Raw genomic sequence first — 12151 nt, forward strand, 5'->3', positions numbered from 1 at the left:
TTCAAATAATGCAGGTTTTCCACTATGTGGTACCAGCTCGACTTGACTCTACTCAGCTTTAGGTACCAGGTACTATTCTGGAGGTTGTTTCCGTTACAGGATAGTACCTTCTTTAGACTAACTGGTCATCATAGCAACGCAAAGCAAAACTTCTACGACGTCCGAAAGGAACTTGGACGTCCGTACAAAACTTCTGCGATGTCATCTTAAACACATGCACAGAAACAATGGAGGATATCGACGGGATGGTGTTTTTGATCCTTGGTATGAGGCTGTTTGTCACAGCAAGGAGAAAATTGCCCGATACTTTTTTAAAATGGCGGGCGTCGGTTTGAGCCGTGCAAGATAATCTGTGCGTGCCGCAATGATACAATGACGATTCTCCCTGACCAATCAGCAGTCAGCAGTGTTTTCACATCACCCTCTTAAACTTCTTTGCCCGTTTTGGAACCTCAGCTAAGGCGGTACTAGAAAAGTATTAGGAAGTACCAGATTCCAGGTACTTTTAAAACAAAAAAGGGTAGTCGAGCTGAGCTGGTACCACTTAGTGGAAAAGCGGCATGCAAGAGCATCTTTGTGTTCTTCTATGAAGGTCCAAGACAAGTGAAAAAAACCAGACCTGTTAAGAGGACACCTACAGAGGAGGACCAGGAGTCTAGTGCTTCATCACAGCTAACCAGAGGTATTTTAACAATAACCTGTTTCACTGAGTTCTTTCTATAATGTGCACAGTACTTGCTTTCTTATGGTGCATGTAACAGGTCAGCTGTTCTCTGAGCAGTGCTCCTTCCAAAGGAGATGTGTTGGGTTTTTTTTTGTTTTTTTTAATTCTGAATCTGTTTGCCTACAGGTAGATCAAGAAGACCAAAATAATATTTTTTTTGCCTCCACATGCACTGAAATATCATTTTTTTTGCCTCCATCTGCACCAACATCACTTTTTGCCGCCATGTGCATCAAAATAAAATAAAAATTCCTCCACATGCACCAAAATAACTTTTGCCTCCATGTGCACCAAAATAACATTTTTTTTTTGCCTCCACGTGCACCAAAATAAAAAAATTGCCTCCATGTGCACCAAAATAACATTTTTTGCCTCCATCTGCACCAAAATAAAAAAATTGCCTCCACATGCACCAAAATAACATTATTTTGCCTCCCTGTGCACCAAAATAATATTTTTTGCCTCCATGTGCACCAAAATAACATTTTTTGCCTCCATGTGCACCAAAATATTTTTTTTTTTTGGCTACACGTGCACCAAAATAACATTTTTTGGCTCCAACATAACTTTTTTGCCTCCATGTGCACCAAAATAATATTTCTTTGCCTCCAGGTTCACCAAAATAAAAAAATTTGCCTCCATGTGCATCAAAATAAAATAAAAATTCCTCCTTCTGCACCAAAATAACATTTTTTTTGCCTCCACATGCACCAAAATAACATTTTTTGACTCCATGTGCACCAAAATAATATTTCTTTGCCTCCAGGTTCACCAAAATAAAAAAATTTGCCTCCATGTGCATCAAAATAAAATAAAAATTCCTCCTTCTGCACCAAAATAACATTTTTTTTGCCTCCACATGCACCAAAATAACATTTTTTGACTCCATGTGCACCAAAATAAAAAAAATTGCCTCCACATGCACCAAAATAACATTATTTTGCCTCCATGTGCATCAAAATAACATTTTTTGACTCCATGTGCACCAAAATAACATTTTTTGACTCCATCTGCACCAAAATAACATTATTTTGCCTCCATGTGCACCAAAATATATTTTTTTGCCTCCATGTACACCAAAATAATATTTTTTTTGCCTCCACGCGCACCAAAATAACATTTTTTGACTCCATGTGCACCAAAATAACATTTTTGCCTCCATCTGCACCAAAATAACATTATTTTGCCTCCATGTGCACCAAAATATATTTTTTTGCCTCCACGTGCACCAAAATAACATTTTTTTTTCCTCCACATGCACCAAAATAACATTTTTTTTGCCTCCACGTGCACCAAAATAACATTTTTTTTGCCTCCATGTGCAGACTTAATGCGCATGCGCCCGCACGTGCAGCCTGTTGCAGTCGCTCCTGCTTGCTTTCTCGGTTTTCTCACTTTTTTGCTTTATTAAGTTTGGTATTTGTGCTGGCTTTTTGTGATTGTCATTTTGACACTGCGCCCTCTCAAAACATGCTGATTGAGAGAGTTGTACTGGTTTTCCTCACCCTGGAATTACTTATTTCATTCGGACCTGGCACCATTGCGCAACAACTTCATGGCCGCATTGTTTACTCCAGAGATCAGCTGATCGCGCTGAGGCCGGCTGGCTTGGCGGCCGGAACATTGGAGATACCAGCTGAACTGTGGAGGAAAACACACAGAGGATGCAGGGGAGGAAGTAAACAGCGGCGGAAAAAAGCAGGGTTGAGACAACGGAGGCTTATGGAGAAGAGAAGATATAAGCCGTGTCTCCCCTCTCTCATCATGGGCAACGTGAGGTCACTGGCAAATAAGATGGACGAGCTGACAGCGGTCGCCAAAAGTCAGAAGGAGTACCGGGAATGTAGTCTTATGTGCTTCACTGAGACATGGCTTCACCAGGACATTCCTGACAACAACGTCTCCATCAGCGGCTTCCAGACTGTCCGGGCCGACCGGGACTGCACCGAGAGCGGTAAGCGCAAAGGAGGGGGGCTTGCTGTTCTAGTAAATAACTGCTGGTGCAGTCCTGACCATATTTCCATTAAGGAACGTATCTGTTGCCCAGACATTGAACTGTTTGCTGTTGGACTCAGGCCGTATTATTTGCCCAGGGAGTTTTCACATGCAATTATTGTAACTGTTTACATCCCCCCCTCTGCCAACCCGACGTCGGCATGTGACGTCATTCACTCCGCCATAGCCCTCCTGCAGACTAAACACCCGAGTGCCTTCATAGCTATCTTGGGTGACTTCAACCATGTCACCATGGCAACAACATTGCCCACATTCACACAGTATGTGAGCTGCCCTACCAGAGAGGAGAGGACACTGGACTTGCTGTATGCAAACACCAAAGATGCATACAGCTGCTCCCCCCTCCTCCCTCTGGGTAGGTCAGACCACAACCTGGTGCACCTCAACCCCTGCTATGTACCACTAGTCAAGAGCCAGCCTGCGACCATGAGGACAGTGAGGAGATGGTCGGAGGAGGCTTATGAGACACTGCAGGGCTGTTTTGGTGCGACAGACTGGCAGGCACTCTGTGAGCCACATGGGGAGGACATTGACGGGCTCACAGAATGCATCACGGACTACATCAGTTTCTGTGTGGACTCCACTGTCCCAGCCAGGACTGTCCACTGTTATCCAAATAACAAACCGTGGGTAACAAAGGACATCAAAGCCATCCTCAATGCAAAGAAGAGGGCCTTCAGAGCTGGTAACAGGGAGGAGGTGAGAACAATACAGGGGGAGCTGAAGATGAAGATCAGGGAGGCTAAGGAGAGGTACAGGAGGAAGCTGGAGAAGAAACTCCAGCAGAACAACATGAGAGAGGTCTGGAGTGGAATGAGGACAATCACTGGCTTCAGGACCAACAACCACAGAGGAGTTGAAGGCAGCGTGGACAGGGCCAATGAACTGAATCTGTTTTTTAACAGATTTGACACTGCTGGCCCTGCCCATCCCCCCCTGACTCTTCTGCTGTCTGTCTTGGTCAACCATCTCCCACTCTGCCCTCCTCCCCCACTCCTCCCTCTCACACCTCAACACCCTCCTGCTTGACCCCACCTCCTCCTCACACCTCATCCCCCCGTGGTCAGACTGACTGCTCTCTCCATCATGAGGACTACACCCCTCCCCCACGTGTCGTCACCTCCACAATGTGCTTCACTGCTGACCATGTGAGAAGACAGCTGATGAGACTCCACTCAAATAAGGCTGCAGGCCCTGATGGTGTCAGCCCCAGGGTTCTCAAAGCTCAAGCCACTTTTGGACCCCCTCCAGTTCGCCTATCAGCCCCGACTTGGAGTTAAGGACGCCATCATCTACCTGCTCAACCGTGTCTACGCCCATTTGGATAAGCCGACGAGCACTGTGAGGGTCATGTTTTTTGACTTCTCTAGTGCATTCAACACCATCCGTCCAGTTCTACTGGGTGACAAGCTGACAGCAATGCAGGTGGATGTCCCCCTGGTGTCCTAGATTGCAGACTACTTGACTGGCAGACCACAGTATGTGTGCTTGCAACGCTGTGTGTCAGACAGAGTGGTCAGCAATACCGGGGCCCCGCAGGGGACTGTCCTCTCTCCCTTCCTCTTCACCCTCTACACAACGGACTTCAGCTACCAGACAGAGTCTTGTCATCTTCAGAAGTTTTCTGATGACTCTGCTATAGTTGGATGTATCAGCAAGGGTGATGAGGATGAGTACAGGGCTGTTGTGGATAACTTTGTCACATGGTGTGAGCAGAACCATCTGCAGCTCAACGTGGCAAAGACAAAGGAACTGGCTGTGGATCTGAGGAGGACCAAGACACCGGTGACCCCTGTTTCCATCCAAGGGGTCAGTGTGGACATTGTAGAGGACTATAAGTACCTGGGGGTACACATTGACAATAAACTGGACTGGGTTAAGAACACTAACGCTCTCTACAGGAAGGGCCAGAGCCGTCTCTATTTTCTGAGGCGACTGAGGTCCTTCAACATCTGCCGGACTATGCTCAGGATTTTCTATGAGTCTGTGGTGGCCAGTGCTATCCTCTATGCTGTTGTGTGCTGGGGCAGCAGGCTGAGGGTGGCGGACGCCAACAGACTCAACAAACTGATCCGCAAGGCCAGTGACGTTGTGGGAACGGAGTGTGACTCTCTGATGGTGGTGTCAGAGAGGAGGATGCTGTCTAAGCTACGAACTATCTTGGACGATGTCTCACACCCACTCCACCATGTGCTGGTCAGGCACAAGAGTACTTTCAGTGGGAGACTCATACCACCAAGATGTACCACTGAGCACCACAGGAAATCATTCCTGCCTGTGGCCATCAAACTGTACAACTCCTCCCTCTGAGTGGCCCTGAGACTTTTTCACACACTGCAATAATTTCATTTAACTTGTGCAATAACCCCATTCACCCTGACTGTATATATTCTGTTTGTGTAAATAATCTTGTTCAGTTTACAATATATATATGTATATATATATATTTATTTACGTTTATGTTTGTTAATAATTCCTGTTTATTTAACTATATATTTGTTAATACCACTGTTTAAATTTCTTATATTTTCACGTATCTTTCCTCTCTTGCAAGGGGCACCTGTAACATAAATAATTTCCCCTCGGGGATCAATAAAGTATTTCTGATTCTGATTCTGATTCTGATCAAAATAAAGAAAATTGCCTGCATGTGCACCAAAATAACATTATTTGGCCTCCATGTGCACCAAAATAACATTTTTTGCCTCCATCTGCACCAAAATATATTTTTTTGCCTCCATGTGCACCAAAATAACATTTTTTGGCTCCACGTGCACAAAAATAACATTTCTTTGCCTCCACATGCACCAAAATAACTTTTTTGTCTCCACACAACAAAATAACATGTCCACAAGAAAACTTTTTTTTTCATTCACAAAGTATGGATACTAGTAATACGTGGTATAGTATCATTCTTTATGGCATGGTACCGCGGTACCAAGAACACTGTGTAGAGTTCTTTTGTTCAGACAATATAAGGAGATGTATTTTTTTACCTCTACATGTTTCAACTGAACTGTGACATGTCCTTATCAGCATGAGGTGTGACCAGCCTGTCAGATTTGTCAGATCTACCTGGCCGGTCATGCCTCCCTGAGGGAAACCGCTGATAAGGACACGTCACAGTAACATCAGGTGACCCTTCTGAGGAAGACTGCAGACGTCAGTCGAAACATGTAAAGGCAAAAAACTACATCTCCTTATATTGTCTGAACAAAAGAACTCTACACAGTGCACTTCCTTTATTTAGCAGCTGTTGTTAATTTGCACTAGAAACCACATATATGCCTCCATGATGTGTGCCTTACCGTTATTTTATGTTGCTGTTCTTTGAACAAAGTGATTGAGCTTGTCTAAAACCCTCCCTAGTGATGTGCATTTGGAAAAACATTCGTTTTGTTGTCTAGTTTCCTATTACAGTTTTTTCCAATTGCTAACACACTAAAATGACATGCATAGCGCAATTATTTAAACTGATACACAGAGAGCAAAACCTCTTCTCAAGTCTCCAAAACTCTAAACACATTTTCTGCTTTACACACATTTTGCAATTCAAAATGGCACTTTTTAAATGCACCGAACACGGTTCTCTGAATAAGACACAACAACATGAGCTAATTGGCCAATATTTGTGCCACCTGGCCAAACACCTCAATGGTTAATTGTTACCACTTCAATCAGGAAGTAAGCACTATAAAAAGACCACAGGTGAGCACCTTTTTTTTTACAACAACAATGGAAGACATGGCAGAGAGAGGAAGAGGAAGAGCGAGGGTGAGAATGAGAGGGGGAGGAAGAGTGAGAGGTAGGGGTAGAGCTGGTAGAGGAGTTCATGGCCAAAGAAGACAACAACTTTCAAATGAAATCAGAGCAACCTTAGTTGATCATGTCATCAACCATGGGCTGACAATGCGAGAGGCTGGACAGAGAGTGCAGCCCAACTTGTGCTGTTTTACTGTCACCTCTGTCATCCGGACATTTAGACTGGAGCACAGGTATGTAACCAAAATTTCTTTCACACTATGTAGTACACCCCATGTCATAGTGTATCAGTTGGGTGACACCTGTTTACTTCATGAATGGCTGATGTCATACACTAACTGTACAAGTTTCCTGTACAGTTTACTCTACTATGGGGGAAATATCTTTAGGCTGCATTGTCCAAGCCCTATATTGTTTTTTTAAAGGACTGAGAGACGCAACTATGGTGGAGGAAGGGGCCAAATGTTCACCGGGGTACAGGAAGCTGCCACTGTAAACTTGGTTTTGGAAAATAATGAAATCAGATTACGAGAAATTCAAAGCCACATCATCCAAGACAACATCATATTCAACAACATTCAACGAGTCAGTCTGTCCACATTGGCTCGCATTCTCAAGCGAAACCAAATCAGGATGAAACAACTTTATAAGGTGCCTTTTGAGAGAAACTCTAAAAGAAACAAAGAGCTCAGACGAGCATATGTGGATGTAAGTACAATATTGACTGCAGTACACTACACGCAACACTGTTTCCCAGTGTACTGGATAACACCATATTGACTGATTTTTGTTCTTTGTTTTCAGGGAGTACTGGAAATGGATGCTCATGCAATCCCACATGAGTTCATCTTCATAGATGAGGCTGGGTTCAACCTAGCAAGGACCAGAAGAAGGGGAAGAAACGTCATTGGCCACAGAGCCATTATAGATGTTCCTGGCCAACGTGGTGGGAACATCACAATGTGCGCTGCCATCTCCAATACGCATGGTGTCCTCCACCGTCATGCCATCCTTGGACCATACAACACAGCCCATATTCTCACATTTCTGGACAGACTCCACAACATTCTCATACCACCAGAGCGTATGAATGATGCAGACCATCAAAGAAACTGGTACGTTGTAGTATGGGACAACGTGAGCTTTCATCGTGCAGCCCCAGTCCAAAATTGGTTTGCTGACCACCCACCGTTTCTCGTGCAATACCTCCCACCATACTCACCATTTCTGAACCCCATAGAAGAGTTCTTTTCGGCATGGCGGTGGAAGGTATACGACCAGCAGCCCTTTGTGCGCATGCCTCTTGTGCAGGCTATGGAAGAGGCATGTGATGAAATTGATGTGGGTGCGATTCAGGGATGGATAAGGCACTCAAGGTGCTTCTTCCCTCAATGTCTGGCAAGGGAAGATATTGCCTGTGATGTGAACGAGGTTTGTGGCCAGACCCAGCTGTGCGGCAAGATGCTGCCTAATTATTTTTCTTGCCTCTTTTTTTTCTATATATTTTTTCTGCACATTTTTTCTGCAATTTTCTTTTTGAGTTTACTGTTTTTTGTGAGCATATTTTTGTTCACTCCAATGTAAATATATCTGCTGTGCGTATGTTGCACTGACTTGTTTGGTAAAAAATAAAAAAAGAAAATGTTTCAACAGCATGTGTGTGTATCTGCAAATATTTCTGTGCATGTGAACAATCTGATGAATGTTCTACAATTTGAACTATTTTAGTATTATGGCAAAGCATACTAAAGATGAGAGTGCTTTTCATTATGCCCAACAGTGTGTAGTTGGTTAGACAAAAATCTGGTAATATGAATGACGTGTGTGCCATTTGGTGCAAAAGTTTGATTTTGATAATGCTATATGTAGTTTTGGTTGCAGTACTTCATTTTGCAGGATTTATGAGGTATTTTGTAGTTTGGGTGTGTGGTTTTGTGAATTGTGTTTAGTATTTTGATAAAACCAGCCTAGTTTGCAAAATTGTGTTTTAGCAATTGGAAAAAACTGTAATACATGTGAAATACAGTGACAATCTCTTTCTGTTCTTGAGTTAGGTTTAAAAAATAAAAATGCGACTGACACATTAGACGTTTGTATTGCTTGTTTAATTAAAGTTTTAGTATAAAGTACAGTAATTCACCTCATGACAAAAGCAGACAAAACCCTAACTAGTTTGAGGGCTGTCATCATCTGTAGCCACAGGAGTGGGTTCGATTTTGGCAGCTGCAGTGTTGCTTTCGTCCTTGTCCTTCTCGGTAATACTATCAATAACGTTCATTTTTATGATATATTTTTTAACATTAACGTTAGGCTATTTGAGAAAAATATCTGACATTCATTTCTGCTTGTTGCTCACCAGAATGTGTGGAGGCGGCTTCCTGGTGAAGGCGGAGTCTCCTCCACAAACAATTTCAATACTTTAAATATATTTTCCACACAGCCCCACAACTATTTAAAGAATCAGAATCAGAATCAGACTTTGTTGTCACTTCCATAATATACACACTGAGCATACTTGGGATCAAAATACCGTTCTCCATGAATCATGAATCATTATCCTACCATCCCCATCGTGTTGGTAAATGTCATATGCAATAAGTGGAAAAATTAGAAATGAGAAATCTTGATATTTCAAGCGATACACTAAAGTCTAAAATTGAAAATGATTTTTTGGAACCATGTCTGTATCTCATTTAGAAAGGGTGGTCCCCAGCAGGCACCTTTATGTCCACTGTCCTCACCGGGCCAGATAAACGAGTGTGTGTTTGTACGTGTGTGTGTGTGTGTGTGTGTGTGTGTGTGTGTGTCCATCTGCTGGAAAGCACAATGATGTGACCCATTTTACAGCCGGGTAAAACTGACCCGGGAAAGGGGTTGCTCACTTGAGTAGAACACCCACAATTCAATCAAAAGTTGTGATAATAAGTTTTATTTGCAAAGGGCATGATAGAGTACCATCCGTGTAATTTTGGTGCATGTAGATGAAAAAACACCATTTTTATGATAAAGCGACTGTAGAACCTGGGTTAAATGGACCCGAGGATAACAGAAGGGTCAATGAACACTTCGCTCACTGAAATTTGAAGAAGAAAGCACCAAGTATGACCATTCTACAGTGTTTTTTCCATGAAAAGATCCAGGCTGAGCGTCAAAAGATAAGTCGGTCTCTCAGCTTCAAAACAGTACTGACAGTGATCAAACAAAACTCAGCCAGCTTCTAGCATTGTACCGTATTGTAATCAGGCATGATTGTGATAGCCGATGTTGTTTTTGACACAGAAACACCATAAAACATCACCAGAATAAAGCCACATGAAACATAAAATTTATGATTCTAGACGCCGTATCTCAGCCAAAAATAGTGGTAGGAGTGAGACTCCTACCTTTCATAAAACAGCAAAGTCCCTGCCAACAGCTGCTCATAATGTCGTGTGTAATCCTGTAACTTTTCCCGTCGATAAACGGCATGACATGACTTGTCACAGCTCATTGCGATGAGTCAAGAGCTTCCTGAATCCGGCAATACCAAATATCACATGGTTTGATGACTAGTGCGCCTTGGAGATACCATTTAACAGAGGAGGAGGGGAGAGAGGACATCGGCGTCCTCGCGAAGTCAGTGAGGTTAAGGAAGTCTTACCTTTAGTTCACACTTCAATATTAGACTTGATCAATATATCTTTATTAACATGCTATGTACCACAGTCTTTTAAGGTAGCTGTAATTACACCTCTTCTAAAAAAGCCCACCCTGGATCCAGAGGTGTTAGCGAACTATAGAACCATATCTAATCTTCCCTTTCTTTCAAAGATCCTTGAGAAAGTAGTTGCAAACCAGCTGTGTGATTTTTTTCAGCGATAATAATTTATTTGAGGAATTTGAGTCAGGATTTAAAGTGCATCACAGCACAGAGACAGCACTAGTAAAAGTTACAAATGATCTTTTGACTCTGCCTCAGACAAAGGACTCATCTCTGTACTTGTTTTATTTGATCTTAGTGCCACATTTGACACAATTGACCATCAAATTCTGCTACAGAGACTGGAACATTTAATTGGCCTAAAAGGTTTTGCACTAAGCTGGTTTAAATCTTATTCATCTGATCAATTTCAGTTCGTTCATGTTCATGATGAATCATCTCTACATACTTTGTGGCTCAGAGGTAGAGCGGGTCGTCCACCAATCGAAAGATCAGCGGTTCGATCCCAGGCTCCTCCAGGCTGCATGTCGAAGTATCCTTGAGCAAGATACTGAACCCCAAATTGTTCCCGATGACTGTTCCATTGGTGTGTGAGTGTGTTAAAACTGAGTAGCAAGTGGCAACTTGTATGGTAGCCTTGGCCACTAGTGAATGAATGTGCGTATGAATGGGTGAACGTGACTCGTAGTGTAAAAAGCACTTTGAGTGGTCACTAGATGACTAGAAAGGCGCTATACAACTGCAGGTCCATTTACCATTAAAGTTTGTTTTGGAGTTCCACAAGGTTCTGTGCTCGGACCAATTCTATTCAGTTTATATAAGCTTCCCTTATGTAACATCAGTAGAAATCACTCTTTAAATTTCCATTGTTATGCAGATGATACACAATTATATCTATCGATAAACCCAGAAAAAACGGATCAATTAACTAAACCTCAAACATCCCTTAAAGACATAAAAACCTGGATGAGCTCCAATGGCCTTATGTTATTGTTTTTGGCCCCAATCACCTCAGAAACTCTTTATCTGATTATATAGTTTCTCTGGATGGCATTGCTCTGGCCTCTAGCACTACTGTAAGAAACCTTGGATATTTGATCAAGATTTGTCTTTTAACTCCCATATAAAACAAACTTCATGGACTGCGTTCTTTCATCTGCGTAATACTGTGAAAATTAGGCCTATCCTGTCCCAAAAAGATGTAGAAAAATTGGTCCATGCTTTTGTTATCTCTAGGCTGGATTACTGCAATTCCTTATTATCAGGTTGCACTAATAAGTCTTTAAAAATTCTCCGGCTGATCCAGAATGCGGCAGCACGTGTACTGACAGGAGCTAAGAAACAAGATCATATTTCTCCTGTTTTAGCTTCTCTGCACTGGCTCCCTGTAAAATCCAGGACTGAATTCAAAATCCTTCTCCTAACTTACAAAGCTCTAAATGGTCAGGCTCTGTCATATCTTAGAGAGCTCATAGTGCCATATTATCCCACCAGAACACTGCACTCTGAGAATACTTGTTTCCTAAAGTCTCCGAAAGTAGAACGGGAGCCAGAGCCTTAAACTATTTGGCTCCTCTTCTGTGGAACCATCTTCTTGTTGCGGTCCGGGAGGCAGTCACCATCTCCATATTTAAGACTAGACTTAAGACTTTCCTTTTTGATAAAGCTTATAGTAGTGGTTGGCTCAGGCTTGTCTTGGTCCAGCCCATAGTTAGGCTGACATAGGCCTAGTCTGCCCAGGGACCCCCTATAATACACCTAGCACCTTCTATCCTTCTTAGAAGTTGGTTCTTCTTCACTTGCTAACATTCACGTCCTATTACTGCATATTGCCAGCTTGGCTTTACTGCATGTCACTAACTCGGCGTCTTCTCCGGAGCCTTTGCACTCCACTGTCTCGTATCGCAGCTATGCCTGGTTGGTGTGTCGTGGTTGTGCCGCTGCCCTGG

Source organism: Epinephelus lanceolatus, chromosome 12, assembly GCF_041903045.1.
Source record: "Epinephelus lanceolatus isolate andai-2023 chromosome 12, ASM4190304v1, whole genome shotgun sequence".
NCBI lineage: Eukaryota > Metazoa > Chordata > Actinopteri > Perciformes > Serranidae > Epinephelus > Epinephelus lanceolatus.